General features: G+C 39.1%; 17 pseudogenes; all 17 read left to right on the top strand.

The window, feature by feature from the left end:
* The first annotated feature begins 10,660 nt into the window (after positions 1-10,660).
* On the top strand, positions 10,661-10,779 carry LOC114777571 (uncharacterized; annotated as a pseudogene).
* Positions 10,780-12,404: 1,625 nt separating this feature from the next.
* Positions 12,405-12,523, top strand: LOC114777562 (uncharacterized; annotated as a pseudogene).
* An 803-nt stretch (positions 12,524-13,326) lies between these two features.
* On the top strand, positions 13,327-13,445 carry LOC114777544 (uncharacterized; annotated as a pseudogene).
* Positions 13,446-13,607: 162 nt separating this feature from the next.
* LOC114777567 (uncharacterized) lies at positions 13,608-13,726 on the top strand (annotated as a pseudogene).
* A 1,075-nt stretch (positions 13,727-14,801) lies between these two features.
* Positions 14,802-14,920, top strand: LOC114777553 (uncharacterized; annotated as a pseudogene).
* A 162-nt stretch (positions 14,921-15,082) lies between these two features.
* Positions 15,083-15,201, top strand: LOC114777566 (uncharacterized; annotated as a pseudogene).
* Positions 15,202-16,554: 1,353 nt separating this feature from the next.
* On the top strand, positions 16,555-16,673 carry LOC114777559 (uncharacterized; annotated as a pseudogene).
* A 3,669-nt stretch (positions 16,674-20,342) lies between these two features.
* On the top strand, positions 20,343-20,461 carry LOC114777543 (uncharacterized; annotated as a pseudogene).
* A 1,075-nt stretch (positions 20,462-21,536) lies between these two features.
* LOC114777547 (uncharacterized) lies at positions 21,537-21,655 on the top strand (annotated as a pseudogene).
* A 160-nt stretch (positions 21,656-21,815) lies between these two features.
* LOC114777575 (uncharacterized) lies at positions 21,816-21,934 on the top strand (annotated as a pseudogene).
* Positions 21,935-22,379: 445 nt separating this feature from the next.
* On the top strand, positions 22,380-22,498 carry LOC114777546 (uncharacterized; annotated as a pseudogene).
* A 795-nt stretch (positions 22,499-23,293) lies between these two features.
* On the top strand, positions 23,294-23,412 carry LOC114777563 (uncharacterized; annotated as a pseudogene).
* A 161-nt stretch (positions 23,413-23,573) lies between these two features.
* Positions 23,574-23,692, top strand: LOC114777545 (uncharacterized; annotated as a pseudogene).
* Positions 23,693-23,852: 160 nt separating this feature from the next.
* On the top strand, positions 23,853-23,971 carry LOC114777574 (uncharacterized; annotated as a pseudogene).
* A 723-nt stretch (positions 23,972-24,694) lies between these two features.
* LOC114777548 (uncharacterized) lies at positions 24,695-24,813 on the top strand (annotated as a pseudogene).
* Positions 24,814-25,888: 1,075 nt separating this feature from the next.
* Positions 25,889-26,007, top strand: LOC114777542 (uncharacterized; annotated as a pseudogene).
* Positions 26,008-26,169: 162 nt separating this feature from the next.
* On the top strand, positions 26,170-26,288 carry LOC114777564 (uncharacterized; annotated as a pseudogene).
* Positions 26,289-27,400: the final 1,112 nt, after the last annotated feature.

Below are 27,400 nucleotides of genomic sequence, written 5' to 3'. Positions count from 1 at the left end.
TGGCGTTATCAACCGGCAGACATCTAAAAAATCGGGCGTTGTCTATCGACAGAGAGGATTTCTTGAACGGTTACACACTCTACGCTTTTAACCTCACGCCGGACGAAGAATGCAGCCAACACATGTCGTTAATTAGATCAGGGAACATCAGATTGGAAATGCGTTTTAGACAACCGCTTCGAAACACTATCAATTTAATAGTTTACGCTATATTTGATAGCATGATTGAAGTGTCCAATCGCAGGCAGATTCTTGTGGACCACTACTGAATTAATGAACACCGTACAACTATTAAATATTATGGACAAAATCTCCACAAACACGTGTTTTTTAGGCGTACTGCCGTCCGACCAATTACCCAAAAGACCTGTGGCAACATTACCAGCATCTGTGATAATTAACACACACAGTTCGGACCAACCGGGTGAACACTGGTTAGCTGTGTACATAACTGAAGACCGCGTCGGTTGTTTTTTTGACAGTTTTGGAAACAGGCCAGACAGCAAGATGTTTCCGTCAACCGTTTATAAATTTCTAAAAACTACATGTTACAATGTACAATTTTCAAATAAACAGGTTCAGGATTTATCATCGGTTACGTGCGGCGAACACTGTGTATTCTTTCTCTACCACATGTCAAAGGGTTTGAGCTATGAAGATGTTTTATCTAAATATTCCAACGACTTGACTAAAAATGATAAAAAGGTCTCGCTATTTGTGAAAAAACTACACCCGCATGTCTATAATTGTGATATGTTTAAAAACTCTCAATGTATACAATCTGGTGAGGTGTTTATGAAAAAATCTTATTCTAAATAAATGAGTCGAAAAACAAATATATGTATCATCAAGTTTGTTTATTGTCATCGCATGTTCAAACACGTTTTAAACAAGACTGTATACACTTTTTAAAAATGTAACCATGCGCTTGTATCTAAACGTGGCGATGAAAACACGGGTGGTTCTGAATCACCATCATCATCACGGGTGGTAAAAGTCTTGTTAATGTTTTTAAATGAATTGACCTCATCTTTAACACGTCTGTTTGGAACCGTAGAAAGAGGTATGTTCAACATTGCTATAGCACTCAGGAATTCACGCCACCCCTCGGGTCTCCTATGAGGATTCATAGATTGGGACGTGGTAACGTTCTTAACCAAATCGAAAATGTGAGATCCTGGAATGATCGTACCGTTGAAAACAAATTCGCCATCTTTACCCCATGCAGCAACCCCCTGTGATTTCATCATTTTTTCTAATATATACCGGACATTCCTTTTACTTCTCTGCGGTACATTTTGTAAAACCTCTTTAACCGTAGCGTCGTCATCAACGGTCGCTGCTTCTGTGGGTGATGTCTGTACATTTTCAGATGCCTGTGGTAGGTTATGCGTTATCGATTTAGTCTCATGATCACCCTGCTTAACCACCGATATATACCTCTGCAAGAGTGTCGAGTATAATTTGGCTTTTTCATAATCCCCCAAATCAGTTCTGTCCAAAACACTTTTTATCGATGCATCCAAATCATTTTCCGCGCGTTGTCTCAGAGGTATAGGTGCACCATCGTATTTTAACCTGTCCAGCTGTCGCTGGGGTACCAAATACATCCTTTCAGCGTGTTCCATTAGCCCCCCTGTCTTGACGCTATTAGACTGCTTATAAAGGGAACTGCGACGCTTAACAGAGGTAAAAGGAACCCGCCCTCTTGATTGATCACATATTTCTTTCTTAACACACCAATTTTTTTATCGGCTATGAATTTTATAGCTTTTTTTCCAACTTTTTATATTGTGACTTTGTCAATGGTATTGTACCGCTGAGCACATTCAAAGCCACTTCGCATAAGGTTAGAATCAACTCATTCGAAGATTCTTGTAAAATGAGACGTCTCTGTATCGGCTTAGCCTTAAGTAAGAGTTTTAGAAGCGGCAGATTTCTATAAAGACGATTAGACATGTCAGCGTCTAAACTCTTTTTTTCTGAACATAGACCACCGGATACTCTGAAAGCAGATCCGTTCTGAGACGAAGTGTGTCAGGTGTTCTAGATTTATAATCAATCATGAGGTAGCCAAAGGGTTTTTCAGTAGCGTTTTTAAAACATTCAAGGAAGAATTTGGTATTACCCGGATACATCTGTCTCGCTAATACAGCAATCTGTGTATTGTCTCTTGGGTTTTTGAAAAGTATTAGGTAATTTGTGTTTAAACTGATTGTTCTGCTGGATTTCCCCTGAAAAAACAAATTCTGAACCATGTAGATAGCGCTGAGATTTCTATGATGCACGTATTGTGTAAACACTTTTTCAACCTGCTTATTGCCACTCGCAACATCCATTAAGTCATCGATAATTAATAGCGATGGTTTGGTCGGCGGCAAGAGTTGGTCGTCCGATAGTGTGTCGGGAATACCTTGTATAAAATTAATATTCCTAATTTTTAACAACTCGTCATAAAGAGGTTGCCAGCAGTCGTAAATGTAGACAATGTTTTCAATCGTTGTAGATATTAAGCGGTCGGCATCGGCTATTAACGCTTTCACAAAAAACGTCTTTCCAGAGTTTGATGGTCCGCTTACTATACACGAGAACGGATGTTGCAATCTGAGATCGAATCCTGAGATGACACACATAAATTTTTATTGTAGAAAATAACACACATGCGTATAATAGCATAAAAATACAAATATAAATATACAAATGTCACAGACATATTGAAAAAATCACACATATGCAAATAATGCAAACATCCATATGTACAATATGTTACAAACATGTTGAAAATCACACAGATACAAATAATAGAAAACTGTACATATATACAGATGTTACAGACATAAAAAAAAAAAAAAAAAAATGTTTTATTTACATATTTACCTGTGACATCTCTCAAAGTCATCTTGTGTCAATACCCATAGGGGAGCGTCGTAAAGTCTGGGAGCAGGACTCGTTTGTTGTACACAACTTTGAACCTTTTGACATCTGATTTGTTATGTAATGTGAGGTGTCTTTTATTCCTGGTAATTGTGTTTGTGCGTGTTAAAACATGTTGCGACCGGTCTCCATCTATTACATAGCTGTTAACCAAATCAACCAGAGAGCGTAGATTTACAGCTTTTGAATTTTCAGCATTGAGAGTGATACCCTTGGCCTTCATGGATGTCTTACCGTTAGCGGTGATGTAACCATATGTTTTCGGACCGCCTGAACAAAATTCTGTAATGTAATCCCCGGGGCCTACCTCGTCAGTAAGATCGCCCAGATATGGACCTAGGGGTGGCTCCCAGTCACCATCTTTTGAGACAAAGATTAGACTGTCTGTGTCGCTGTACAGCAGCCGATCACCCAATTTCTCCATCACAGAATATAATTCTAGGCGTGCATGAGCCGTTGTAAACGCTCCAAGAAACACATTAATGTCACGCATTTGAGCGCCATAACCGTCTGCATAACGCCACTGAACCAATGCCACTTCGTCCGAGACAAATGCAAAATGTGTGATTTCACGACCGCCCCCAAAAATGTATCGCGAAAAGTCGTCAGGATCTTTCAACAACTCTGTGTATGGAAGGTTTTCCCGCATTGAAAATCGGCCCCAAAGTGAGTTCAATAGGAGTTTGTTAATATTTCTCCTTGCAGGGTTTGAACAGATTTTTTCAGGATTCAGACGGATACCCTGTTTTTGAAAATAATCTTCAATGTATGCATGCTTTTCAACATCCGTCACAACCCCCGGCGGGTACCCACTGGCTTCCTGCTTGTATTGTAGAAACGTTTTCACATAATCTGCAAACAACGTTTCTGATCTTTGTTCAAAATGCCACACTTCATGAATCTCTGCCAAAACATAGCCCATCTGTACAGCTTTCATCAATTCAATGCTGACCCAACAACCCGAAAGAGATCTCTCGCCGTCAGTATGAGTACATGGTGACGCTTGATTCTCAAGATGACAACATGTTCTACAAAGCGGGAACATTAGTTTGCCGCCGCATCGGTATGGCAACACAGGGTGTAAGAGACCACGTGGCGGGTACACCGTTGCTTTAACCAACCCATAGTAATTTTCGAGACTATCAAAGTCTTTCAAAATGATCTGTGGGTGGCCGATCGGATATTCCTTTGATGATTGACAAAACGGGTAGAGACTGGTGAAATCAAAGTAACGAATTTTTTCACCGTCCGATGTTTTGTGATAGAGTTTGTACGCATTCGTTCGACCGCCAAAGAGGCTGTCTCTCGGCTTTAGACGACTGGGGTGTGCATATGTCGACATGAACTCTATGACTGATGGTTCGACCTGTTTTAAACGACGCCACTGGCACTCCCACATAACTTCGACTTTTAAGCCGTACACCTTGGTGAGGGTTTCAATCTTATCATCAAATTGCCTTCTTAAAACACTGTACGGGAGCCTTGACAAAGGATGAGTCTGGGTGGGTGTGTATTTACAATCATGTCCGTGATGCATACACCCATTAAATTCTAAACCGTATTTACGACCATTTTTTTCATAATAGCCGTCAAGACAGTATTTCCCAACCACAACCTCACCCTCTGTCAGAGCGTGTTGGATGTACACATGCCTGGTTGTTTTGACATATTCCAGCCATTCGATGCTAATGTCTGAAAATGCCTTGTTTTGGCTTGTGTACGCGTTGTTATGTGTAAGAGCGAGTGTATCACGCGGTAGGTAGTGTGTTTTGTATACAGCCATGCAGCACGATGCCAACGTGGTTTGACCAAAAGGGTCTAGACCCGTGCATTCTATGAACTCGTCACGGTATTTCAGACACGCCTCTCTTAACAGCACGACGTCGTTTCGACCGTAGAAACGGAGTTCCTTCTGAAAATCAAAAACACCGCACGCTGATTCGTTGTACCAGTCATCAAATTCACGTCTGCCAGCATTGGACATGTTGTCATATCCATAAAAGGTCTTATCCGGGTATGGGCCTATGTAATGGCTGTTTGAGCGTGTGTTAAACTTGTGTGGGAAATAACCCTTTTCTGTGGTGGTGAGATTTAACGCAGCTGTTGTTTTTGCCAGACTCATCAGTAGAAAAGAATAGCTGTCGATAAAACGCTGTTTAAAACATGCATCATACATGAATATCAGACGGCATCCAGTCATTGTCACATCTAGTTTGATCCCGTTTTTGGAGTAATATTCCAAAAGTATGAAATTATCAAACCCTGCAGCGTTGTGTGCTAAAAATGTGAAACCGTTGAACCTCGGTCGACGGAGCCAATTCACAAATTCACGCACACACCCGTCACCCTCAGCCGTGAACTCCACACCTGTAAATGTAATTGCGCAAACAAAATTTGCATGATGTTTGCCGTTCTCGAAACGTGTTTCAAAATCAAAAAAAATGTAGCGGTTGTTTGTCTCCTTCAATCTAATGGGTTGTATGAAGCATTCATGCTTAGCGTCTGGAATCAGTTCTTCACGACAATGAACACAGTGTGGTGTCGGACACGTGTGTGGTTTGGGTTTTTTAACACTAACGTGGTAACGCCTGTTACAATTCTTACAAAATTTTGTAAGATCACAATTTGACGCCACCACGCCAGGATCGCTCTTCATAGGACGCGGCTGTTTATGTTTGTCAAAACAAAAATCAGACTTGCAAAACCTCCCACAAGACGAGCAATATCTCGAACCTGTGACCCTTGAAGGGCATCCGGGGTCGTTACAAACATCACACCTGTATTTGCAACCATGCTCTCGGAACGAAGTGTAACCGGCATAGCAGAATTCACAGACATACGGCACCCCCATGAACGCCTTGAGGTTTAATATTCCGTAGTAATGGCTGTCGTGTATGTATAAAAAGGCTGTTTTTGTATGCGGTACAGTGCTAGTTTGAAATTTCTGCAACACCCCTACGTCTGATCTGTAAAAGATCACAATCTTGATGTCCAATAAGCTCTCAAATTTTGGAACATCATTAAAGCCGACTTTATGGTGAATAGGTAGACCACACCGTGTCTGAAATGTGGCAGCCAATTTTTCTAAATAAGCTGTTGGTTTCTCAGGGTTTACAAAATTTGCCAGGCATATCGCGAAGCACAATTGGTTTGTAACGTTAACGGGGCAGAATAGATTCATCCTGTTCTTGCTTATTATCTGATCATGAGCCAAATCACGCAATTTACGCCGTGCGCCCCCATCACGACCTCTAGCGATTGAAACAGTCAGGTGTAGTGTCTCATCGCACATGATTTTTTTATTGCTTTGGATTATTTTTTCGATGGCGTCCATCAGAATTTCATACGAATGGTTATTCGCGGGTGAAAGGATCGCATTAACATCTGAAACCAGGGTATCGCCACTCAGTGTGACGTCGAAAACACCGCTCTGTCCGGCCAGTGTGTGTGAGAATTTTACGATGTCTTTGAATACATCGTGGATGTGTGAAATATATGATGTTATGTCGCTGCTCGAAACGGATCTGAAATTAATATCACGACGCAGTACCACCCCATTGAACCATGGTTTATGTGTAACATGATACCCGTCTATCACAGCATGCATTATCGACCCTTCTTCTAAGGATACTGGATCAGATTCAGCACCACAACCATTTTGAATTTGATGTAAAACATTATTAAACATCTCAATTTCCCCCCATGTCTCGACGTTTAACATGTCGTGTAGTGTTTTATTAAAATTGTCCACTGCATCACCACCAATACATTGACGTTTAGACGGCTCCATTATGGTTGACAACAAGGTTTAAAACACCCCTTACACACGTGAAATGCCACTTAAACGCAACAAAACCGTTGATAACGATGACCAATCAACACGCTTCAGATCTGATGTATGTTCTACAGCTTTGGCTATAATCCCCACAGTACTAATCAACTTTTCTTGCAAGTCATACACCTTAACAATGTTATCTAATACCTGTTTAAGGCATACACAGCATTCAGAATGATTAGAAAACCGCCGGTACCTCTGTGGGTCGATGTGGTTTGGTTCTGTTTGCGTAGCGATGTCTGATCTGGCAAAATCTACAGCATCCCACGCTTTGTAATCCGCGTTGGTCCAGTCGGTGACAAAGTCGAGATCAACGTTTACGGGGGTTCTACCTGTAACAAAATCACACGATGTTAAAATTAATATTTCATTAAAATAACGATTGCGTTAAAACCATGTAAATACACACCTTCTGGCTTTTCCGGGAGCTTGAAAGCTGTTTTCGTCTTCTTTCCTGATAGTTTTATCAAACCTGATTGTCAATATTTTATTAAAATAATAATAAATTGTGTTAAAACATATGTAATACACACCTTGCGGCTTTTTCACCATATGTTTTTGTGCCTTTTCCACGCACAGATCCACCACGGGAGCTAGGTGCTTGCGTTTGCGTGTAGCCTTCCGACCTGACGGCTTGTCGACCCCTGTATCATCAACGCGTGGCTTAGGAATGGTGCCCACTAGTTGTCTGATGGTTGCTGTACAGAACGAGAGATATTACAATCACAACCATATGATGAAAATTTCATAAAAACCGTATTAGATAGTCATAAATATATTACCTAAACTGTCGGCTGAGCATCCAACATCCTCGGTTACAACGTTGTAATTTGGATAATGTTCTGCTATTAGAATGCATACACGGTCAAAAACACACACTCACAACTATGTAGTGGTATTATTATTAGTAGGATCTGGGGTTTTTACAATTACCTTGGTATGAAATTTGTGGTTCAGAATCACCCGCACCAAAACCCTCGGTCCATAGACTTTCGAACCCCAGTGTTTCAAAACACGCCAGGTTTGATGGTCCTTCGAGTGGTTCTACAGAAAAGTTACACCTATTAACAAATAAATAAATAAAACACACACATACGTTGTAACAAGACTTATAGTTTATGTGTTATGAAAAACTTACTGAGAGTCCATAGCCGGTGATGATCCTTGCGATGTCGAAACCGTTGAATGAAGACCTCGTGGGCCTCTCTTGTTAAATAGGCCTCTGTGTGTGTGTGCGCACGTGAGATTTGTAAGTCCCACGTGATTCGGTGTTTGCGAGAATGGTGAAACCAGATGACTCACGTTGTAAAAACATATGGTGCGTTAGGTGTTAAAATATTTGTTGGAGGATGTGCTAGGGGTCTGTGTGTGTGTGTGTGTGTGTGTGTGTGTGTGTGTGTGTGTGGGTGAGGGAAATCATAAAACGGTTTCATTTATTTTAACAGTAGGGGTATGAAATTAACATTGTTTGAAGCCAAAATAGTTTTTCTTTAACTAGAAACAGTTTTTTAAAACATATATCATTTAAATAAGGTTTCTGTTTTGGTCTGTGTGTGTGTGTGTGTGTGTGTGTGTGTGTGTGTGTGTGTGTGTGTCAATATGAGACTCTGCTAGGTGTCGGGGAAGAATGTGTGATGAACCCGGGGAGGGATGTGCGTGGGGAAAGGGATGTCATTGGGAGAAATGGGGCATAAGCCATCAGCAATGGCCGTAGTTGTAAATAAGTGATAAGAAATCTGTTTTAAAAGTTAGTCTAAGTGTATATGACATCTGTAATGCATCACATGGGAGAGAGCGATAGAGTATGTCCTGAAGGTGCTGTGATACTTCCTACATACAAAATGGGGTTCTACCATATTTCAGTCAGTATATGAATAGAGTATGCGTTTGTATTTTTAAAATAAGTCTGTGTAAGTATTGTGTTTAAACGTGTTAAACACTGAAACAGTAGTTGAGTAAAACCATACACTTAAAAATAAGGTTTCTGTTTTAAAAGAAAGTTCTAAAGGGGTGTGTGATATTTGTAAAAGGTCACACGTTGATTCGGCGTTTGCGAGAATGGTGAAACCAGATGACTCACGTTGTAAAAACATATGGTGCGTTAGGTGTTAAAAGCTTTGTTGGAGGATGTGCTAGGGGTCTGTGTGTGTGTGTGTGTGTGTGTGTGTGTGTGTGTGTGTGTGTGTGTGTGTGTGGGTGAGGGAAATCATAAAACGGTTTCATTTATTTTAACAGTAGGGGTATGAAATTAACATTGTTTGAAGCCAAAATAGTTTTTCTTTAACTAGAAACAGTTTTTAAAACATATATCATTTAAATAAGGTTTCTGTTCTGGTCTGTGTGTGTGTGTGTGTGTGTGTGTGTGTGTGTGTGTGTGTCAATATGAGACTCTGCTAGGTGTCGGGGAAGAATGTGTGATGAACCCGGGGAGGGATGTGCGTGGGGAAAGGGATGTCATTGGGAGAAATGGGGCATAAGCCATCAGCAATGGCCTTAGTTGTAAATAAGTGATAAGAAATCTGTTTTAAAAGTTAGTCTAAGTGTATATGACATCTGTAATACGTGACATGGGAGAGAGCGATAGAGTATGTCCTGAAAGATGCTATGATACTTCCTACATACAAAATGGGGGTTCTACCATATTTCAGTCAGTATATGAATAGAGTATGCGTTTGTATTTTTAAAATAAGTCTGTGTAAGTATTGTGTTTAAACGTGTTAAACACTGAAACAGTAGTTGAGTAAAACCATACACTTAAAATAAGGTTTCTGTTTTAAAAGAACGTTCTAAGGTGTGTGTGAGATTTGTATGTCACACGTTGATTCAGTGTTTGCGAGAAAGAGGTAATGGTATGCTGGCTTATAACACCCCCACAACAGCCATAGTTTGTAAACAAAGTGGTAAGACATCTGTTTTTAAAACCTGTCTAAGTGTTTATGTAAGAATGGTCATCGCGGGAACATACTTGTCTTACATAACAGATGTCCGAAGGGGGAAGGATGGAAGGAGGTCATAAATTACGCGCTGGGTCCGATGGAGAAGGCAGAAAGGGAGAAGGCCATAAATTACGCGCACAGTGTCCACTGTCCAGTGGAGAAGGGGAGAATGTAGAAGGGTAGATGGTCATAAATCACGCGCTTTTTCCTCATACAGATATGCCATCAATCATTTTTGACATAAAGTATATAATTATTACTACTCGCACTTTATAATGTTTTCAAAGCCCTTTTGTTTAAAGTCCAAGATTTTCAAGCAGAGTTTGCTTACAGACATGCCAGCTGAAGATTGCCCAATCTTGTCTGATCTCAGAAGCTAAGAAGGCCTGGGCCTGGTTAGTACTTGGATGGGAGACTACGTAGGAATGCCAGGTGCAGTAAGCTTTAACTATTGAAATTTTTTAAAATGAAAGTATTTACATCACTTTGTTAACTTTTTTTAAAGTAAGTTAAGGGGTATTTTCTTTCTTTGATATGTTTTCCCGCCTTTTTTCTTTTTTTTTTTTTTTTTTTAACTTCTATTCAGGTTTCTTTGTGTGTTCTACAACGATCATTCACAGGCTTGGAGCTGAATCGATTAGGTGGGGTTTTCCAGCCCTCGGCCTTCAGGTGCTACGCACCCTGATGTCAGTTTAATATCTGATATGTCATATTAAGCGGATTTTTAGAACAGGGAGTCGGCAATAGGGCCTGCTCCATCCGCTCCATTCATCGACCCAGTATTGCATTGCCTCTAGAAGGTGTGCACTTTATTTGTTGTATTGCAAATAAAAGCTTACCACTCCAACTTTTTGCCTTTTCTCCATCATAATTTGAAAGTAAAGCGGGAGTTTTCACTCTTTGATATGTGTTCAAGCCCCTTTGGTTTAAAGTTCAAGATTTTCAAGCAGAGTTTGTGTACGGACAAACCAGCTGAAGAATGCCCAATCTTGTCTGATCTCAGAAGCTAAGAAGGCTTGGGCCTGGTTAGTACTTGGATGGGAGACTACCTGGGAATGCCAGGTGCTGTAAGCTTTAACTATTGAAAAACTTTTAAAATGAAAGTATTTACATGGCTTTGTTAGCTTTTTTGCCTTTTCTCCATCATAATTTGACAGTAAAGCGGGAGTTTTCACTCTTTGATATGTGTTTAAGCCCCTTTGGTTTAAAGTTCAAGATTTTCAAGCAGAGTTTGTGTACGGAAAAACCAGCTGAAGAATGCCCAATCTTGTCTTATCTCAGAAGCTAAGAAGGCTTGGGCCTGGTTAGTACTTGTGTGGGAGACTACCTGGGAATACCAGGTGCTGTAAGCTTTAACTATTGAAAAACTTTTAAAATTAAAGTATTTTCATGGCTTTGTTAACTTTTTTGCCTTTTCTCCATCATAATTTGACAGTAAAGCGGGAGTTTTCACTCTTTGATATGTGTTTAAGCCCCTTTTGTTTAAAGTTCAAGATTTTCAAGCAGAGTTTGTGTACGGACAAACCAGCTGAAGAATGCCCAATCTTGTCTTATCTCAGAAGCTAAGAAGGCTTGGGCCTGGTTAGTACTTGGATGGGAGACTACCTGGGAATACCAGGTGCTGTAAGCTTTAACTATTGAAAAACTTTTAAAATAAAAGTATTTACATGGCTTTGTTAGCTTTTTTGCCTTTTCTCAGTCATAATTTGACAGTAAAGCGGGAGTTTTCGCACTTTATAAAGTTTTCAAAGCCCTTTTGTTTAAAGTCCAAGATTTTCAAGCAGAGTTTGCTTACAGACATGCCAGCTGAAGATTGCCCAATCTTGTCTGATCTCAGAAGCTAAGAAGGCCTGGGCCTGGTTAGTACTTGGATGGGAGACTACCTAGGAATGCCAGGTGCAGTAAGCTTTAACTATTGAAAACTTTTAAAATGAAAGTATTTACATCACTTTGTTAACTTTTTTTAAAGTAAGTTAATGTATATTTTCTTTCTTTGATATGTTTTCCAGCCTTTTTTTCTTTTTTTTTTTTTAACTTCTCTTCAGGTTTCTTTGTCTGTGTGTGCTCTACAACGATCATTCACAGGCTTGGAGCTGAATCGATTAGGTGGGGTTTTCCAGCCCTCGGCCTTCAGGTGCTACGCATCCTGATGTCAGTTTATTATCTGATATGTCATATTAAGCGGATATTTAGAACAGGGAGTCGGCAATAGGGCCTGCTCCATCCGCTCCATTCATCGACCCAGTATTGCATTGCCTCTAGAAGGTGTGCACTTTATTTGTTGTATTGCAAATAAAAGCTTACCACTCCAACTTTTTGCCTTTTCTCCATCATAATTTGAAAGTAAAGCGGGAGTTTTCACTCTTTGATATGTGTTCAAGCCCCTTTGGTTTAAAGTTCAAGATTTTCAAGCAGAGTTTGTGTATGGACAAACCAGCTGAAGAATGCCCAATCTTGTCTGATCTCAGAAGCTAAGAAGGCTTGGGCATGGTTAGTACTTGGATGGGAGACTACCTGGGAATACCAGGTGCTGTAAGCTTTAACTATTGAAAAACTTTTAAAATGAAAGTATTTACATGGCTTTGTTAGCTTTTTTTGCCTTTTCTCCATCATAATTTGACAGTAAAGTGGGAGTTTTCACTCTTTGATATGTGTTCAAGCCCCTTTGGTTTAAAGTTCAAGATTTTCAAGCAGAGTTTGTGTACGGACAAACCAGCTGAAGAATGGCCGATCTTGTCTGATCTCAGAAGCTAAGAAGGCTTGGGCCTGGTTAGTACTTGGATGGGAGACTACCTGGGAATGCCAGGTGCTGTAAGCTTTAACTATTGAAAAACTTTTAAAATGAAAGTATTTACATGGCTTTGTTAGCTTTTTTGCCTTTTCTCCATCATAATTTGACAGTAAAGCGGGAGTTTTCACTCTTTAATATGTGTTTAAGCCCCTTTGGTTTAAAGTTCAAGATTTTCAAGCAGAGTTTGTGTACGGACAAAACCAGCTGAAGAATGCCCAATCTTGTCTGATCTCAGAAGCTAAGAAGGCTTGGGCCTGGTTAGTACTTGGATGGGAGACTACGTGGGAATGCCAGGTGCTGTAAGCTTTAACTATTGTTAAACTTTTAAAATGAAAGTATTTACATCACTTTGTTACCTTTTTTTAAGTAAGTTAAGGGGTATTTTCTTTCTTTGATATGTTTCCCCGCCTTTTTTCTTTTTTTTTTTTTTTTTTTTTTTTTAAACTTCTCTTCAGGTTTCTTTGTCTGTGTGTGCTCTACAACGATCATTCACAGGCTTGGAGCTGAATCGATTAGGTGGGATTTTCCAGCCCTCGGCCTTCAGGTGCTACGCACCCTGATGTCAATTTAATATCTGATATTTCATATTAAGCGGATTTTTAGAACAGGGAGTTGGCAATAGGGCCTGCTTCATCCGCTCCATTCATCGACCCAGTATTGCATTGCCTCTAGAAGGTGTGCACTTTATTTGTTGTATTGCAAATAAAAGCTTACCACTCCGACTTTTTGCCTTTTCTCCATCATAATTTGACAGTAAAGCGGGAGTTTTCACTCTTTGATATGTGTTCAAGCCCCTTTGGTTTAAAGTTCAAGATTTTCAAGCAGAGTTTGTGTACAGACAAACCAGCTGTAGAACTCCCAATCTTGTCTGATCTCAGAAGCTAAGAAGGCTTGGGCCTGGTTAGTACATGGATGGGAGACTACCTGGGAATACCAGGTGCTGTAAGCTTTAACTATTGAAAAATTTTTAAAATGAAAGTATTTACATGGCTTTGTTAGCTATTTTTGCCTTTTCTCCATCATAATTTGACAGTAAAGCGGGAGTTTTCGCACTTTATAATGTTTTCAAAGCCCTTTTGGTTTAAAGTTCAAGATTTTTAAAGCAGAGTTTGTGTACGGACAAACCAGCTGAAGAATGCCCAATCTTGTTTGATCTCAGAAGCTAAGAAGGCTTGGGCCTGGTTAGTACTTGGATGGGAGACTACCTGGGAATACCAGGTGCTGTAAGCTTTAACTATTGAAAAACTTTTAAAATGAAAGTATTTACATGGCTTTGTTAGCTTTTTTTGCCTTTTCTCCATCATAATTTGACAGTAAAGCGGGAGTTTTCACTCTTTGATATGTGTTCAAGCCCCTTTGGTTTAAAGTTAAAGATTTTCAAGCAGAGTTTGTGTACGGACAAACCAGCTGAAGAATGCCCATTCTTGTCTGATCTCAGAAGCGATGAAGGCTTGGGCCTGGTTAGTACTTGGATGGGAGACTACCTGGGAATACCAGGTGCTGTAAGCTTTAACTATTGAAAAACTTTTAAAATGAAAGTATTTACATGGCTTTGTTAGATTTTTTTGCCTTTTCTCCATCATAATTTGACAGTAAAGCGGGAGTTTTCGCACTTTATAATGTTTTCAAAGCCCTTTTGGTTTAAAGTTCAAGATTTTCAAGCAGAGTTTGTGTACAGACGAACCAGCTGAAGAATGCCCAATCTTGTTTGATCTCAGAACCTAAGAAGGCTTGGGCCTGGTTAGTACTTGGATGGGAGACTACCTGGGAATACCAGGTGCTGTAAGCTTTAACTATTGAAAAACTTTTAAAATGAAAGTATTTACATCACTTTGTTACCTTTTTTTAAGTAAGTTAAGGGGTATTTTCTTTCTTTGATATGTTTTCCCGCCTTTTTTTTTTTTTTTTTTTTTTTTAAGCTTCTCTTCAGGTTTCTTTGTCTGTGTGTGCTCTACAACGATCATTCACAGGCTTGGAGCTGAATCGATTAGGTGGGATTTTCCAGCCCTCGGCCTTCAGGTGCTACGCACCCTGATGTCAATTTAATATCTGATATTTCATATTAAGCGGATTTTTAGAACAGGGAGTTGGCAATAGGGCCTGCTTCATCCGCTCCATTCATCGACCCAGTATTGCATTGCCTCTAGAAGGTGTGCACTTTATTTGTTGTATTGCAAATAAAAGCTTACCACTCCAACTTTTTGCCTTTTCTCCATCATAATTTGACAGTAAAGCGGGAGTTTTCACTCTTTGATATGTGTTCAAGCCCCTTTGGTTTAAAGTTCAAGATTTTCAAGCAGAGTTTGTGTACAGACAAACCAGCTGTAGAACTCCCAATCTTGTCTGATCTCAGAAGCTAAGAAGGCTTGGGCCTGGTTAGTACTTGGATGGGAGACTACCTGGGAATACCAGGTGCTGTAAGCTTTAACTATTGAAAAATTTTTAAAATGAAAGTATTTACATGGCTTTGTTAGCTATTTTTGCCTTTTCTCCATCATAATTTGACAGTAAAGCGGGAGTTTTCGCACTTTATAATGTTTTCAAAGCCCTTTTGGTTTAAAGTTCAAGATTTTTAAAGCAGAGTTTGTGTACGGACAAACCAGCTGAAGAATGCCCAATCTTGTTTGATCTCAGAAGCTAAGAAGGCTTGGGCCTGGTTAGTACTTGGATGGGAGACTACCTGGGAATACCAGGTGCTGTAAGCTTTAACTATTGAAAAACTTTTAAAATGAAAGTATTTACATGGCTTTGTTAGCTTTTTTTTTCCTTTTCTCCATCATAATTTGACAGTAAACGGGAGTTTTCACTCTTTGATATGTGTTCAAGCCCCTTTGGTTTAAAGTTAAAGATTTTCAAGCAGAGTTTGTGTACGGACAAACCAGCTGAAGAATGCCCATTCTTGTCTGATCTCAGAAGCGATGAAGGCTTGGGCCTGGTTAGTACTTGGATGGGAGACTACCTGGGAATACCAGGTGCTGTAAGCTTTAACTATTGAAAAACTTTTAAAATGAAAGTATTTACATGGCTTTGTTAGATTTTTTTGCCTTTTCTCCATCATAATTTGACAGTAAAGCGGGAGTTTTCGCACTTTATAATGTTTTCAAAGCCCTTTTGGTTTAAAGTTCAAGATTTTCAAGCAGAGTTTGTGTACAGACGAACCAGCTGAAGAATGCCCAATCTTGTTTGATCTCAGAACCTAAGAAGGCTTGGGCCTGGTTAGTACTTGGATGGGAGACTACCTGGGAATACCAGGTGCTGTAAGCTTTAACTATTGAAAAACTTTTAAAATGAAAGTATTTACATGGCTTTGTTAGCTTTTTTTGCCTTTTCTCCATCATAATTTGACAGTAAAGCGGGAGTTTTCGCACTTTATAATGTTTTCAAAGCCCTTTTGTTTAAAGTCCAAGATTTTCAAGCAGAGTTTGCCTACAGACATGCCAGCAGAAGATTGCCCAATCTTGTCTGATCTCAGAAGCTAAGAAGGCTTGGGCCTGGTTAGTACTTGGATGGGAGACTACGTGGGAATGGCAGGTGCTGTAAGCTTTAACTATTGTTAAACTTTTAAAATGAAAGTATTTACATCACTTTGTTACCTTTTTTTAAGTAAGTTAAGGGGTATTTTCTTTCTTTGATATGTTTTCCCGCCTTTTTTTTTTTTTTTTTTTTTTTAAGCTTCTCTTCAGGTTTCTTTGTCTGTGTGTGCTCTACAACGATCATTCACAGGCTTGGAGCTTAATCGATTAGGTGGGATTTTCCAGCCCTCGGCCTTCAGGTGCTACGCACCCTGATGTCAATTTAATATCTGATATGTCATATTAAGCGGATTTTTAGAACAGGGAGTTGGCAATAGGGCCTGCTCCATCCGCTCCATTCATCGACCCAGTATTGCATTGCCTCTAGAAGGTGTGCACTTTATTTGTTGTATTGCAAATAAAAGCTTACCACTCCAACTTTTTGCCTTTTCTCCATCATAATTTGACAGTAAAGCGGGAGTTTTCACTCTTTGATATGTGTTCAAGCCCCTTTGGTTTAAAGTTCAAGATTTTCAAGCAGAGTTTGTGTACAGACAAACCAGCTGAAGAATGCCCAATCTTGTCTGATCTCAGAAGCTAAGAAGGCTTGGGCCTGGTTAGTACTTGGATGGGAGACTACCTGGGAATACCAGGTGCTGTAAGCTTTAACTATTAAAAAACTTTTAAAATGAAAGTATTTACATGGCTTTGTTAGCTATTTTTGCCTTTTCTCCATCATAATTTGACAGTAAAGCGGGAGTTTTCACTCTTTGATATGTGTTCAAGCCCCTTTGGTTTAAAGTTAAAGATTTTCAAGCAGAGATTGTGTATGGACAAACCAGCTGAAGAATGCCCATTCTTGTATGATCTCAGAAGCTATGAAGGCTTGGGCCTGGTTAGTACTTGGATGGGAGACTACCTGGGAATACCAGGTACTGTAAGCTTTAACTATTGAAAAACTTTTAAAATGAAAGTATTTACATGGCTTTGTTAGCTTTTTTTGCCTTTTCTCCATCATAATTTGACAGTAAAGCGGGAGTTTTCGCACTTTATAATGTTTTCAAAGCCCTTTTGGTTTAAAGTTCAAAATTTTTAAAGCAGAGTTTGTGTACGGACAAACCAGCTGAAGAATGCCCAATCTTGTTTGATCTCAGAAGCTATGAAGGCTTGGGCCTGGTTAGTACTTGGATGGGAGACTACCTGGGAATACCAGGTACTGTAAGCTTTAACTATTGAAAAACTTTTAAAATGAAAGTATTTACATGGCTTTGTTAGCTTTTTTTGCCTTTTCTCCATCATAATTCGACAGTAAAGCGGGAGTTTTCACTCTTTGATATGTGTTCAAGCCCCTTTGGTTTAAAGTTAAAGATTTTCAAGCAGAGTTTGTGTACGGACAAACCATCTGAAGAATGCCCATTCTTGTCTGATCTCAGAAGCGATGAAGGCTTGGGCCTGGTTAGTACTTGGATGGGAGACTACCTGGGAATACCAGGTGCTGTAAGCTTTAACTATTGAAAAACTTTTAAAATGAAAGTATTTACATGGCTTTGTTAGATTTTTTTGCCTTTTCTCCATCATAATTTGACAGTAAAGCGGGAGTTTTCGCACTTTATAATGTTTTCAAAGCCCTTTTGGTTTAAAGTTCAAGATTTTCAAGCAGAGTTTGTGTACAGACGAACCAGCTGAAGAATGCCCAATCTTGTTTGATCTCAGAACCTAAGAAGGCTTGGGCCTGGTTAGTACTTGGATGGGAGACTACCTGGGAATACCAGGTGCTGTAAGCTTTAACTATTGAAAAACTTTTAAAATGAAAGTATTTACATGGCTTTGTTAGCTTTTTTTGCCTTTTCTCCATCATAATTTGACAGTAAAGCGGGAGTTTTCGCACTTTATAATGTTTTCAAAGCCCTTTTGGTTTAAAGTTCAAAATTTTTAAAGCAGAGTTTGTGTACGGACAAACCAGCTGAAGAATGCCCAATCTTGTTTGATCTCAGAAGCTATGAAGGCTTGGGCCTGGTTAGTACTTGGATGGGAGACTACCTGGGAATACCAGGTACTGTAAGCTTTAACTATTGAAAAACTTTTAAAATGAAAGTATTTACATGGCTTTGTTAGCTTTTTTTGCCTTTTCTCCATCATAATTTGACAGTAAAGCGGGAGTTTTCGCACTTTATAATGTTTTCAAAGCCCTTTTGGTTTAAAGTTCAAGATTTTTAAAGCAGAGTTTGTGTACGGACAAACCAGCTGAAGAATGCCCAATCTTGTTTGATCTCAGAAGCTATGAAGGCTTGGGCCTGGTTAGTACTTGGATGGGAGACTACCTGGGAATACCAGGTACTGTAAGCTTTAACTATTGAAAAACTTTTAAAATGAAAGTATTTACATGGCTTTGTTAGCTTTTTTTGCCTTTTCTCCATCATAATTTGACAGTAAAGCGGGAGTTTTCGCACTTTATAATGTTTTCAAAGCCCTTTTGTTTAAAGTCCAAGATTTTCAAGCAGAGTTTGCTTACTGACATGCCAGCAGAAGATTGCCCAATCTTGTCTGATCTCAGAAGCTAAGAAGGCTTGGGCCTGGTTAGTACTTGGATGGGAGACTACGTGGGAATGCCAGGTGCTGTAAGCTTTAACTATTGTTAAATTTTTAAAATGAAAGTATTTACATCACTTTGTTAGCTTTTTTTAAGTAAGTTAAGGGGTATTTTCTTTCTTTGATATGTTTTCCCGCCTTTTTTCTTTTTTTTTTTTTTTTAAACTTCTCTTCAGGTTTCTTTGTCTGTGTGTGCTCTACAACGATCATTCACAGGCTTGGAGCTGAATCTATTAGGTGGGATTTTCCAGCCCTCGGCCTCCAGGTACTACGCACCCTGATGTCAATTTAATATCTGATATGTCATATTAAGCGGATTTTTAGAACAGGGAGTTGGCAATAGGGCCTGCTCCATCCACTCCATTCATCGACCCAGTATTGCATTGCCTCTAGAAGGTGTGCACTTTATTTGTTGTATTGCACATAAAAGCTTACCACTCCAACTTTTTGCCTTTTCTCCATCATAATTTGACAGTAAAGCGGGAGTTTTCACTCTTTGATATGTGTTCAAGCCCCTTTGGTTTAAAGTTCAAGATTTTCAAGCAGAGTTTGTGTACAGACAAACCAACTGAAGAATGCCCAATCTTGTCTGATCTCAGAAGCTAAGAAGGCTTGGGCCTGGTTAGTACTTGGATGGGAGACTACCTGGGAATACCAGGTGCTGTAAGCTTTAACTATTAAAAAACTTTTAAAATGAAAGTATTTACATGGCTTTGTTAGCTTTTTTTGCCTTTTCTCCATCATAATTTGACAGTAAAGCGGGAGTTTTCGCACTTTATAATGTTTTCAAAGCCCTTTTGTTTAAAGTCCAAGATTTTCAAGCAGAGTTTGCTTACTGACATGCCAGCAGAAGATTTCCCAATCTTGTCTGATCTCAGAAGCTAAGAAGGCTTGGGCCTGGTTAGTACTTGGATGGGAGACTACGTGGGAATGCCAGGTGCTGTAAGCTTTAACTATTGTTACATTTTTAAAATGAAAGTATTTACATCACTTTGTTAGCTTTTTTTAAGTAAGTTAAGGGGTATTTTCTTTCTTTGATATGTTTTCCCGCCTTTTTTCTTTTTTTTTTTTTTTTTAAACTTCTCTTCAGGTTTCTTTGTCTGTGTGTGCTCTACAACGATCATTCACAGGCTTGGAGCTGAATCGATTAGGTGGGATTTTCCAGCCCTCGGCCTTCAGGTGCTACGCACCCTGATGTCAATTTAATATCTTATATGTCATATTAAGCGGATTTTTAGAACAGGGAGTTGGCAATAGGGCCTGCTCCATCCGCTCCATTCATCGACCCAGTATTGCATTGCCTCTAGAAGGTGTGCACTTCATTTGTTGTATTGCAAATAAAAGCTTACCACTCCAACTTTTTGCCTTTTCTCCATCATAATTTGACAGTAAAGCGGGAGTTTTCACTCTTTGATATGTGTTCAAGCCCCTTTGGTTTAAAGTTCAAGATTTTCAAGCAGAGTTTGTGTACGGACAAACCAGCTGAAGAATGCCCATTCTTGTCTGATCTCAGAAGCTATGAAGGCTTGGGCCTGGTTAGTACTTGGATGGGAGACTACCTGGGAATACCAGGTACTGTAAGCTTTTACTTCTGAAAAACTTTTAAAATGAAAGTATTTACATGGCTTTGTTAGCTTTTTTTTGCCTTTTCTCCATCATAATTTGACAGTAAAGCGGGAGTTTTCGCACTTTATAATGTTTTCAAAGCCCTTTTGTTTAAAGTCCAAGATTTTCAAGCAGAGTTTGCTTACAGACATGCCAGCAGAAGATTGCCCAATCTTGTCTGATCTCAGAAGCTAAGAAGGCTTGGGCCTGGTTAGTACTTGGATGGGAGACTACCTGGGAATACCAGGTGCTGTAAGCTTTAACTATTGAAAAACTTTTAAAATGAAAGTATTTACATGGCTTTGTTAGCTTTTTTTGCCTTTTCTCCATCATAATTTGACAGTAAAGCAGGAGTTTTCGCACTTTATAATGTTTTCAAAGCCCTTTTGTTTAAAGTCCAAGATTTTCAAGCAGAGTTTGCTTACAGACATGCCAGCAGAAGATTGCCCAATCTTGTCTGATCTCAGAAGCTAAGAAGGCTTGGGCCTGGTTAGTACTTGGATGGGAGACTACGTGGGAATGCCAGGTGCTGTAAGGTTTAACTATTGTTAAACTTTTAAAATGAAAGTATTTACATCACTTTGTTACCTTTTTTTAAGTAAGTTAAGGGGTATTTTCTTTCTTTGATATGTTTTCCCGCCTTTTTTCTTTTTTTTTTTTTTTTTAAACTTCTCTTCAGGTTTCTTTGTCTGTGTGTGCTCTACAACGATCATTCACAGGCTTGGAGCTGAATCGATTAGGTGGGATTTTCCAGCCCTCGGCCTTCAGAAGCTACGCACCCTGATGTCAATTTAATATCTGATATGTCATATTAAGCGGATTTTTAGAACAGGGAGTTGGCAATAGGGCCTGCTCCATCCGCTCCATTCATCGACCCAGTATTGCATTGCCTCTAGAAGGTGTGCACTTTATTTGTTGTATTGCAAATAAAAGCTTACCACTCCAACTTTTTGCCTTTTCTCCATCATAATTTGACAGTAAAGCGGGAGTTTTCACTCTTTGATATGTGTTCAAGCCCCTTTGGTTTAAAGTTCAAGATTTTCAAGCAGAGTTTGTGTACAGACAAACCAGCTGAAGAATGCCAAATCTTGTCTGATCTCAGAAGCTAAGAAGGCTTGGGCCTGGTTAGTACATGGATGGGAGACTACCTGGGAACACCAGGTGCTGTAAGCTTTAACTATTGAAAAACTTTTAAAAGGAAAGTATTTACATGGCTTTGTTAGCTTTTTTTGCCTTTTCTCCATCATAATTTGACAGTAAAGCGGGAGTTTTCACACTTTATAATGTTTTCAAAGCCCTTTTGGTTTAAAGTTCAAGATTTTCAAGCAGAGTTTGTGTACGGACAAACCAGCTGAAGAATGCCCAATCTTGTTTGATCTCAGAAGCTAAGAAGGCTTGGGCCTGGTTAGTACTTGGATAGGAGACTACCTGGGAATACCAGGTGCTGTAAGCTTTAACTATTGAAAAACTTTTAAAATGAAAGTATTTACATGGCTTTGTTAGCTTTTTTTGCCTTTTCTCCATCATAATTTGACAGTAAAGCGGGAGTTTTCGCACTTTATAATGTTTTCAAAGCCCTTTTGTTTAAAGTCCAAGATTTTCAAGCAGAGTTTGCTTACAGACATGCCAGCAGAAGATTGCCCAATCTTGTCTGATCTCAGAAGCTAAGAAGGCTTGGGCCTGGTTAGTACTTGGATGGGAGACTACCTGGGAATACCAGGTGCTGTAAGCTTTAACTATTGAAAAACTTTGAAAAATGAAAGTATTTACATGGCTTTGTTAGCTTTTTTTGCCTTTTTTTCTCCATCATAATTTGACAGTAAAGCGGGAGTTTTCACTCTTTGATATGTGTTCAAGCCCCTTTGGTTTAAAGTTAAAGATTTTCAAGCAGAGTTTGTGTACGGACAAACCAGCTGAAGAATGCCCATTCTTGTCTGATCTCAGAAGCTATGAAGGCTTGGGCCAGGTTAGTACTTGGATGGGAGACTACCTGGGAATACCAGGTACTGTAAGCTTTAACTATTGAAAAACTTTTAAAATGAAAGTATTTACATGGCTTTGTTAGCTTTTTTTGCCTTTTCTCCATCATAATTTGACAGTAAAGTGAGAGTTTTCGCACTTTATAATGTTTTCAAAGCCCTTTTGGTTTAAAGTTCAAGATTTTTAAAGCAGAGTTTGTGTACGGACAAACCAGCTGAAGAATGCCCAATCTTGTTTGATCTCAGAAGCTAAGAAGGCTTGGGCCTGGTTAGTACTTGGATAGGAGACTACCTGGGAATACCAGGTGCTGTAAGCTTTAACTATTGAAAAACATTTAAAATGAAAGTATTTACATGGCTTTGTTAGCTTTTTTTGCCTTTTCTCCATCATAATTTGACAGTAAAGCGGGAGTTTTCGCACTTTATAATGTTTTCAAAGCCCTTTTGTTTAAAGTCCAAGATTTTCAAGCAGAGTTTGCTAACAGACATGCCAGCAGAAAATTGCCCAATCTTGTCTGATCTCAGAAGCTAAGAAGGCTTGGTCCTGGTTAGTACTTGGATGGGAGACTACGTGGGAATGCCAGGTGCTGTAAGCTTTAACTATTGTTAAACTTTTAAAATGAAAGTATTTACATCACTTTGTTACCTTTTTTTAAGTAAGTTAAGGGGTATTTTCTTTCTTTGATATGTTTTCCCACCTTTTTTCTTTTTTTTTTTTTTTTTAAACTTCTCTTCAGGTTTCTTTGTCTGTGTGTGCTCTACAACGATCATTCACAGGCTTGGAGCTGAATCGATTAGGTGGGATTTTCCAGCCCTCGGCCTTCAGGTGCTACGCACCCTGATGTCAATTTAATATCTGATATGTCATATTAAGCGGATTTTTAGAACAGGGAGTTGGCAATAGGGCCTGCTCCATCCGCTCCATTCATCGACCCAGTATTGCATTGCCTCTAGAAGGTGTGCACTTTATTTGTTGTATTGCAAAGAAAAGCTTACCACTCCAACTTTTTGCCTTTTCTCCATCATAATTTGACAGTAAAGCGGGAGTTTTCACTCTTTGATATGTGTTCAAGCCCCTTTGGTTTAAAGTTCAAGATTTTCAAGCAGAGTTTGTGTACAGACAAACCAGCTGAAGAATGCCAAATCTTGTCTGATCTCAGAAGCTAAGAAGGCTTGGGCCTGGTTAGTACTTGGATGGGAGACTACCTGGGAACACCAGGTGCTGTAAGCTTTAACTATTGAAAAACTTTTAAAAGGAAAGTATTTACATGGCTTTGTTAGCTTTTTTTGCCTTTTCTCCATCATAATTTGACAGTAAAGCGGGAGTTTTCACACTTTATAATGTTTTCAAAGCCCTTTTGGTTTAAAGTTCAAGATTTTCAAGCAGAGTTTGTGTACGGACAAACCAGCTGAAGAATGCCCAATCTTGTTTGATCTCAGAAGCTAAGAAGGCTTGGGCCTGGTTAGTACTTGGATAGGAGACTACCTGGGAATACCAGGTGCTGTAAGCTTTAACTATTGAAAAACTTTTAAAATGAAAGTATTTACATGGCTTTGTTAGCTTTTTTTGCCTTTTCTCCATCATAATTTGACAGTAAAGCGGGAGTTTTCGCACTTTATAATGTTTTCAAAGCCCTTTTGTTTAAAGTCCAAGATTTTCAAGCAGAGTTTGCTTACAGACATGCCAGCAGAAGATTGCCCAATCTTGTCTGATCTCAGAAGCTAAGAAGGCTTGGGCCTGGTTAGTACTTGGATGGGAGACTACCTGGGAATACCAGGTGCTGTAAGCTTTAACTATTGAAAAACTTTGAAAAATGAAAGTATTTACATGGCTTTGTTAGCTTTTTTTGCCTTTTTTTCTCCATCATAATTTGACAGTAAAGCGGGAGTTTTCACTCTTTGATATGTGTTCAAGCCCCTTTGGTTTAAAGTTAAAGATTTTCAAGCAGAGTTTGTGTACGGACAAACCAGCTGAAGAATGCCCATTCTTGTCTGATCTCAGAAGCTATGAAGGCTTGGGCCAGGTTAGTACTTGGATGGGAGACTACCTGGGAATACCAGGTACTGTAAGCTTTAACTATTGAAAAACTTTTAAAATGAAAGTATTTACATGGCTTTGTTAGCTTTTTTTGCCTTTTCTCCATCATAATTTGACAGTAAAGCGGGAGTTTTCACTCTTTGATATGTGTTCAAGCCCCTTTGGTTTAAAGTTAAAGATTTTCAAGCAGAGTTTGTGTACGGACAAACCAGCTGAAGAATGCCCATTCTTGTCTGATCTCAGAAGCTATGAAGGCTTGGGCCTGGTTAGTACTTGGATGGGAGACTACCTGGGAATACCAGGTACTGTAAGCTTTAACTATTGAAAAACTTTTAAAATGAAAGTATTTACATGGCTTTGTTAGCTTTTTTTGCCTTTTCTCCATCATAATTTGACAGTAAAGCGGGAGTTTTCGCACTTTATAATGTTTTCAAAGCCCTTTTAATTTAAAGTTTAAGATTTTCAGGCAGAGTTTGTGTACGGACAAACCAGCTGAAGAATGCCCAATCTTGTCTGATCTCAGAAGCTAAGAAGGCTTGGGCCTGGTTAGTACTTGGATGGGAGACTACCTGGGAATACCAGGTGCTGTAAGCTTTAACTATTGAAAAACTTTTAAAATGAAAGTATTTACATGGCTTTGTTAGCTTTTTTTGCCTTTTCTCCATCATAATTTGACAGTAAAGCGGGAGTTTTCGCACTTTATAATGTTTTCAAAGCCCTTTTGTTTAAAGTCCAAGATTTTCAAGCAGAGTTTGCTTACAGACATGCCAGCAGAAGATTGCCCAATCTTGTCTGATCTCAGAAGCTAAGAAGGCTTGGTCCTGGTTAGTACTTGGATGGGAGACTACGTGGGAATGCCAGGTGCTGTAAGCTTTAACTATTGAAAAACTTTTAAAAGGAAAGTATTTACATGGCTTTGTTAGCTTTTTTTGCCTTTTCTCCATCATAATTTGACAGTAAAGCGGGAGTTTTCGCACTTTATAATGTTTTCAAAGCCCTTTTGGTTTAAAGTTCAAGATTTTTAAAGCAGAGTTTGTGTACGGACAAACCAGCTGAAGAATGCTCAATCTTGTTTGATCTCAGAAGCTAAGAAGGCTTGGGCCTGGTTAGTACTTGGATGGGAGACTACCTGGGAATACCATGTGCTGTAAGCTTTAACTATTGTTAAACTTTTAAAATGAAAGTATTTACCTCACTTTGTTACCTTTTTTTAAGTAAGTTAAGGGGTATTTTCTTTCTTTGATATGTTTTCCCGCCTTTTTTCTTTTTTTTTTTTTTTTAAACTTCTCTTCAGGTTTCTTTGTCTGTGTGTGCTCTACAACGATCATTCACAGGCTTGGAGCTGAATCGATTAGGTGGGATTTTCCAGCCCTCGGCCTTCAGGTGCTACGCACCCTGATGTCAATTTAATATCTGATATGTCATATTAAGCGGATTTTTAGAACAGGGAGTTGGCAATAGGGCCTGCTCCATCCGCTTCATTCATCGACCCAGTATTGCATTGCCTCTATAAGGTGTGCACTTTATTTGTTGTATTGCAAATAAAAGCTTACCACTCCAACTTTTTGCCTTTTCTCCATCATAATTTGACAGTAAAACGGGAGTTTTCACTCTTTGATATGTGTTCAAGCCCCTTTGGTTTAAAGTTCAAGATTTTCAAGCAGAGTTTGTGTACAGACAAACCAGCTGTAGAACTCCCAATCTTGTCTGATCTCAGAAGCTAAGAAGGCTTGGGCCTGGTTAGTACTTGGATGGGAGACTACCTGGGAATACCAGGTGCTGTAAGCTTTAACTATTGAAAAATTTTTAAAATGAAAGTATTTACATGGCTTTGTTAGCTATTTTTGCCTTTTCTCCATCATAATTTGACAGTAAAGCGGGAGTTTTCGCACTTTATAATGTTTTCAAAGCCCTTTTGGTTTAAAGTTCAAGATTTTTAAAGCAGAGTTTGTGTACGGACAAACCAGCTGAAGAATGCCCAATCTTGTTTGATCTCAGAAGCTAAGAAGGCTTGGGCCTGGTTAGTACTTGGATGGGAGACTACCTGGGAATACCAGGTGCTGTAAGCTTTAACTATTGAAAAACTTTTAAAATGAAAGTATTTACATGGCTTTGTTAGCTTTTTTTTTCCTTTTCTCCATCATAATTTGACAGTAAACGGGAGTTTTCACTCTTTGATATGTGTTCAAGCCCCTTTGGTTTAAAGTTAAAGATTTTCAAGCAGAGTTTGTGTACGGACAAACCAGCTGAAGAATGCCCATTCTTGTCTGATCTCAGAAGCGATGAAGGCTTGGGCCTGGTTAGTACTTGGATGGGAGACTACCTGGGAATACCAGGTGCTGTAAGCTTTAACTATTGAAAAACTTTTAAAATGAAAGTATTTACATGGCTTTGTTAGATTTTTTTGCCTTTTCTCCATCATAATTTGACAGTAAAGCGGGAGTTTTCGCACTTTATAATGTTTTCAAAGCCCTTTTGGTTTAAAGTTCAAGATTTTCAAGCAGAGTTTGTGTACAGACGAACCAGCTGAAGAATGCCCAATCTTGTTTGATCTCAGAACCTAAGAAGGCTTGGGCCTGGTTAGTACTTGGATGGGAGACTACCTGGGAATACCAGGTGCTGTAAGCTTTAACTATTGAAAAACTTTTAAAATGAAAGTATTTACATGGCTTTGTTAGCTTTTTTTGCCTTTTCTCCATCATAATTTGACAGTAAAGCGGGAGTTTTCGCACTTTATAATGTTTTCAAAGCCCTTTTGTTTAAAGTCCAAGATTTTCAAGCAGAGTTTGCCTACAGACATGCCAGCAGAAGATTGCCCAATCTTGTCTGATCTCAGAAGCTAAGAAGGCTTGGCCTGGTTAGTACTTGGATGGGAGACTACGTGGGAATGCCAGGTGCTGTAAGCTTTAACTATTGTTAAACTTTTAAAATGAAAGTATTTACAATCACTTTTTTTCCTTTTTTTAAGTAAGTTAAGGGGTTTTTTTTTTTTTTGATATGTTTTTCCCGCCTTTTTTTTTTTTTTTTTTTTTTTAAAGCTTCTCTTCAGGTTTCTTTGTCTGTGTGTGCTCTACAACGATCATTCACAGGCTTGGAGCTTAATCGATTAGGTGGGATTTTCCAGCCCTCGGCCTTCAGGTGCTACGCACCCTGATGTCAATTTAATATCTGATATGTATAT

Source organism: Denticeps clupeoides, unplaced genomic scaffold (assembly GCF_900700375.1).
Source record: "Denticeps clupeoides unplaced genomic scaffold, fDenClu1.1, whole genome shotgun sequence".
NCBI lineage: Eukaryota > Metazoa > Chordata > Actinopteri > Clupeiformes > Denticipitidae > Denticeps > Denticeps clupeoides.
The sequence above is the reverse complement of the archived record's forward strand: the minus strand, read 5'-3'. Positions and strand labels throughout refer to the sequence as shown.